Source organism: Lagopus muta, chromosome 5 (assembly GCF_023343835.1).
Source record: "Lagopus muta isolate bLagMut1 chromosome 5, bLagMut1 primary, whole genome shotgun sequence".
Lineage (NCBI taxonomy): Eukaryota > Metazoa > Chordata > Aves > Galliformes > Phasianidae > Lagopus > Lagopus muta.
In genome coordinates, this window is record NC_064437.1 from 26652912 (window position 1) to 26659275 (window position 6364).

At 41.8% G+C, this 6364-nt stretch overlaps 1 long non-coding RNA gene across 1 annotated transcript; it reads left to right on the forward strand.

Annotated features, from left to right (window-relative positions):
* The first annotated feature begins 2646 nt into the window (after nucleotides 1-2646).
* On the forward strand, nucleotides 2647-6364 carry LOC125693839 (uncharacterized). Its single transcript, XR_007377273.1, has 2 exons — nucleotides 2647-2798; nucleotides 5990-6364. It is a non-coding gene; the product is annotated as an uncharacterized LOC125693839 (long non-coding RNA).

Genomic DNA, 6364 nt, shown 5'->3' on the forward strand with positions numbered 1-6364 from the left:
GTCTGGGAATTCCTAAGGATTTTGGAATACACCCCACAGTACAAGAGGGCATATTAAAGCCATAATAAGGGTCACTTAGAATAAAATGAGACAAACTACAATGGTAATGCAAACATTTTTTGACTAATTTGTTCTTGTTTTAATGACCTCCTTGTGTTTGCGTGTAACTTGCAGAGATGCCAGGCTTTATTTTGGGGTTCACAATGCACAATACTTTTTCAAGCTGATTTTCCTCATGTTTTAATCCTGAACTATAGAGTTAATTTTACTGGTTTGAATTATGATGTCTAGCATATATAATGCCTTTCAAAACATCGTTACTAAGATTTGCTATAGGAACAGCACTGAAATTGAAACTCCTCGCTTACTCTTTCTGGAAACTATGTATGCACAAAGTGAATGAGTCAAAATTAAGACATGCCATCTGATTATAACTCAATGGGTGGGAGGGACAAAGTCCTTGTGCTTTGAACTAGTTAGATATAAATACAGAGCTAGCTGGCAAAGATCTGCTCAGAGGAATGGGAGGCCCCAGATAGTGGGAAGTACTCCCAGTATCCTAAATAATAGACATTTCAATATAATTATTAAGCCCAGTGTCCTCTTGGGAGAGATTAAAGGATAGCAGAGTGATGCAGACTTCTAAGGGAGGAAATATTTCTTTTCAGGGGGAAAAATGAGAGAAGACTCTAGAGTGAAAATTAAGGAGGTAGAAATCCTCATAGTCAACAGGGGTTTACACTGTTTAAGCATACTATTGCAGGGCCATAAAATTGCAGTATATCTGTAAGCAAAGCAAAGTGAAACAGAGCAGAAGGTGAACAGGAAGTTACATTTTGAGAGCTTGTTTAATCAAATAGTTCAATTTCTTGTTCTGGAAGCTGAAGCTTGCTAGAAATGAGCATGGAGGATGGCAAATAATTTAAGAGTGAGGAGGAGGACCGAGTACCAAGTAGCCAGTAATGAAAAATAACAAATTTTAAAACATATTGAAAGCTAGAAGCTTCTTATGGAGAGCAGTTACGGCAAACAATAATTTGTTTTATGATGCTTTATAAGAGCTGTAGCAGAAAGCTCAGTATTTACAATACTGATGATGTTAAACAGAGAAGTTTGTGTGTGTGTAGGCGTAAAACAAGCAGGAGAATCAATCCCCTGGAAAAGGAAGAAATCAGTGAGCTCCCCTCTTTCTTCCTATTTTCTCCTTTATGGACACACTTGCCTATTCCCCTTGGAAGCAATAATAAGATAAAGGAACACTTAGGTCCCATTATTTACAGAACATAAGCAACTTTCACTTTGTTAATACCCAAAGAAGGATATATCCTAGGGCAGCTTTGGTTCAAGCACTGTGCAGTATCTCAATTTTTCAGTCATTACCTCTTCAGAGGTAAACACTTGACCTCTTGTAGCTCTTCTGTACCATCTTCTTTGCAAAGAAATTACTGAATGACATGTCTTGGAAGGGGAGCATCAGGCTGGGTGTTAGGAAAAGGTTCTGCACCAGAGGGTGGTGAGCATGGAACAGGCTTCTCAAGGCAGCTGGCAAAGCTCTGAGCTGCTGGAGCTCAAAAAGCATTTAGACAGTGCTCTCAGACGCAGGGCTTGGGTTAGGGTGGTGCTGTCTGGAGCCAGGAGTTGGACTCAGTGATCCTTGGGTGTCCCTTCTAACTCCCGATTATCTATCATTCTGTGATTACCACGTGATGTTTTGCTTGCTTTTACTTTTATGAGATGTGATCAAGTTACCACAAAAGGGTAATTTGCCATTCCTAGCCAGTTCCAATCTGGTTTCTATGCCTAATCTACCAGCTGAGCAGGGATATGCAGATGCAGGGGCATCTGCATAATCCACGTCTCCATGTGACCAGAGTCACCAGGCAGCCCTGGAGCTCAGCTGCATGCCACGCTCAGACCTGTCTGACCACGACCCAGGAGGACTGATGGGGAACCACTCTCCTCTCCAACCTCAAATACTTTTAGACCGCTCCTGTTTCATCATTTTTCAGACATCTTGCAACATGAAAGTTTTGTTAATGAAGCTTACAGGGCTGGGCATTTTGGTCTGCTCTTTTATGGTGCCGCTTATTTTATTACTATACATACAGACCTAATGCTTTCTGGATAGACACATCTTCTGTTTTCAGTCTTCATAACTTCTTGTTGGAGGAGGAGTAATAGTTTCTCTTAGTTCTCTGTAGGCACTGGGGTTGATTCTGGTCTCAAGGCAGTGTAAACTGGGAGAAATGGAGTTGACATCAGGAGAATTATCCACGATCACACTAGTACTTGCAAAATGACTTTTTTCATATGATTAAAGCATTAATGCAGAATGTTTTAAAAATGTTCAAATGCAGCCCTTGGGCTTGGCTCAAAGGTGGATTTTTTGGAAAGTTTGAGCAAAAACATTTCATCCATGTGTGAGTGTGAGGAGAGTGGAAAACTATTTTTCCCTTCTGTAAAGCCTTTTTTCTTTTGAACAGTTCTGCAGCAGAGTGGCTGAGGCCTGTATGTTAAAATTTGGCATTGAAATAGCTGTAGCTGCAAAATGTCTTGGTTTTGGCTTTTATTTGACTGAGTTAAGAGCCTTAGAAAATATCATGTACTCAGCATGCATTTCAGGATTTCGTTTCCTTCCGCGAAGGTTGTGAAGGATGCAGTCAAGAAGATTTGCAGTGAACAAGCACCTGAGCATGGCACAAAACCAGAGAAAGAGACAGCTTTGAAGCAGCAGGGATGCGTGGAGTTAGGAGAGGAGCAGAAAGCCTTGTACAGCATTTACCTAAAGAATGGTCTTGGTGAGTTTGGTGATACGTGTGACTGAGACTCAAGCTCCTAGGAGCCCCTGCTCTTAGGGGTTGTTCCATAGATCTGGAGGTTCCTGCAGGCCAGGTAGGGGGCAGGTTTGAGATCAAACTCAGGTCCTGCAGCACTGCTTACACTCCTCTGGAATCAAAAGGTTCAGGGGAGGTGAAATAAAATATGCCTGTGCTTCTCTATATGATGTTGCAAGGGGTACATTTTGACGGTGACGTGCCCACAGTTTTGCAAGCAGCATTGCTTTGAAGTCTTAACAAACAGAAGTTTATGCACTTGCTGTTCTTGAACGAAATAGATATGCCACTCAGATCTAAGATTGTACAAAAGCACGCCATACCCTATTGGGCAGCATAGTCTGTGAAATCGTGCATGCTTATCTAATTGCAATCACATGTGAAATGAGAGGCCAAGGGAAGGCTGCATGTGCTTCCTCAGCTACACAGTTTTTTGACTTAGCGTTGTTAATTATGCAGCCTTATGAATCATTAATTTAGTTTTGTGTATGGGAGCTCTGCTGAATTTCCTCTGGCATTTTACAATGAAACTGGTTAGTATTTCCAATTGCTTGAAGGTCTCTATTTAGCTTAGTGTCAATGAAGACAGAGAACAATGAACTTGTATCTGATTCTTTATTGAGCTGCTACTGCGTTGTTGCTTACATCTTTTAACACTGGCCAGGAGTAAGGATTGCAAAGGTTGCAGGCAGTGGAAGATCAGGCATTCAGTATATAATCTGACATTTCTTTGATTAGTGGTTTGAAACTCAGATTTAATTCTTGATCCCAATGATTTTTCTTCTCAGCTGACACGTAGTGACAGTGCATGTCATTTATTTAAAGAATGCAAATATCCAAATGAATTTATTTTCAGCTAAGGAAGGCAGAGGACCTGACTCACCTTTGTTACCTTTACATCAGCATGTGGTGTGTGCAAAGCTCTGCCTATGTACTGGTGGAAATGACTGCATTAGGTGTATGGCTGAGAGCTGCTCTGAGAGGTCAAGGACCTCTAGCATAGGTGAGACTGTAGCACACTGGATGTTGAGCTGATCCAAAGGACTCCCTGGCAAGCTGTGTAATTAACTGGACAGCAGGAGCAGAGGTGTACTAGATGTAAAGAAGCATTAGCAGGTGATTTTCATATGGTAGGTGTAGTAAACAGCAGCCAAACTACAGTTCGGAGACCACAATCATTAAAGCAATATGAAACTTGTGTTTGCATTTCTACAGTCTGCATGGTGTGGCCTTTTAGCTCACCTGCACATGAATTTTCTTAGCTTTTAAAATATCTTCAACCTCAAGAACTGCAGCACCTGTTACTTATCAAAAGAGGGCATGTGGCTATAAACATAAAACAAGAACTAAATGCGGTTTTAAAGAAGCCAGACCAATAATAATTAATGAGATAGCCTTAATAGACACAGTATTTGGTTCCTTCTGCAGACATGCACGTCTAATGCACCAGCCATTGCTGGGGTGCCTCCTTGAACATGCTTTATTCTGCATCATTTACTACAGAATGAACACAAAGATTGTCTTGTGAAATCCCTTCCTCCAATTTACAGTTGCACATCATTCGGGCAGTGTCTTCAGGTGGTAACCTTAAGGTGTGCAGGTCTCTGGTACCTGCCTCCTTTTCCCTTAGCTACGTGATTCCTTTCTCACGCAGACGCTGCTGTAATTCTTACATCACCTGGTTACTTTGCCCTTTTCCTGCACTCTTCTGAACGTTTTCTTTTCTTGGATGTCTCTGACTTCTGTTTCCTCTGCACCTTCTGTTAGGCCCCTAGCAGAAGCAGTGAGACTAACCGTTCTTATTTCCCAGCTGGTCTGTAGGTCTTTTGCTTGGTCTTCTTATGAAAGCGCCTGCATGCCAGCTGTAGCAGCAGCTGTAAACAAGTAAAAATCATCACTCTCTGACTGGCTTATTTCTCTGTGGACGATGGACAAGTTCTGGTTGGGCTGTCAGTGATCAATGCTCTGCAGTTTGAGAATTTTCCAGGCCCTCACATTTCACTGTGAGAAGCGTGAGGTTGCACTCCCAATCTGTATTTCTTTCCTGCTGTAAGGGGGAGGGAGGACACACTCAGATGTACGAGAGGAACGATTCTGATTCTGCAGGAAGGGCAGACGCAGGGCTGATTATGGCAGCAATGTCATTATTGCATGTGAACGTGATTTCCCAATGAAACGCGGTGTGACCGTGAGTGTGGTTCATTGGTGCACATCAGTTTCATGATGCAGGTCTGCTGACAGCAATACAGCAGTTCTGGTGAACCAAGTTGCAGGCTGTTCTTTACTTTTTAATGCTTCCTGCTGTCCTTGAAGCCTTTACAGAACATCTTTTAGATTAATCAGAGGCTGCTTTGTCTTTGTGTTTTCCTGTGCTTTTTGATGATCTCCTGATCTTAAATAAGCTGTGGAACAGTACATAATTGTCTTAGAATGTGACCAAATAAAGTACAACGTGTGCTTTTCTCCCCTTTCCAGCATTAGTCTGTGTTTGCATCTAAGGTAGAGTTTTAGTGTATTCCTTACATTCTGCAAGACCAGAACAAATATATATATGCATAAACAGGCATGTATGTTTTGGTAAAACCTGATGACTGAGAATGTGATTGCTGGTTTCTCTGCAATGCAGTGTTGGATGAAATGCTCACGGGGAGAAGACTCAGTCCTATGGTGGTTGGAGGCTGCAATTCATCTTGATTTCAGAGTCTAGGCTTCAGTTCATAGAAAAAAAATAAGACTTTAGTTCCTTTGATGTGAATGTTCTAGGCTTGTGCTGAAGTAAGGCTAGTGCTTGAATGCTTTTCTAACTGGTGGGGACTGAAGTAAGATTAAATGAGTTTCTCAGACTGAGTTGCATTGTGTGCTATCCTGGCCATGTTGCTTGCAGTTTTTACCTTCCAGCTAAACCTTTTAATGGAAGCAGCTTCCAGAAGCTTAATCATGTAAACTGATTTATGGGGATAAATAAAAAAAACAAAACAAAACAAAACAACCCTAGACTCAGATTTAAATCAAGTAAATACTGGAGGCTTCCACAAGGGCTAAGCTACTTTAATACTGAGAGGTTTTTCTTTTTTCAATTTGCCTCCTCCTTAAAGAGCAACAACTCTTTGTGCAAACAATGAATTGTCAAGCCAATTCTGATATTTCCTTCCCAGGCCAGTTGTCTGAGGACACAACAGACCCGAGCGTCCCACTGGATATGTACCATCTTAAAGGCTCACTGTGAAATTTGTTGAGCTGGGGAAGCTCAGTGAGATCATCTGGCACTCCTTCCTAACAGCCTCTGCCTGATGCTTGCTGGTGACCAAGCCTGGAAATGCCATCTGTGAGAGGCTTCTGCCTCACCTTGGATGGAAAGTGCTGAGCTTGTCCCTCCGTGAGAAGGTGTTCCCTAAGGACCTACTCTGAAATTTGTAATTCCATGGAAGCTAAATTGGGTCAAATGTTTGTGCTTCTTCCCAATGCTTTAACTCACTGCCATTTTCTTGCTTTTAGAGAAGCAGTTAGAAAAAAACCTACCCTTTCTTTTT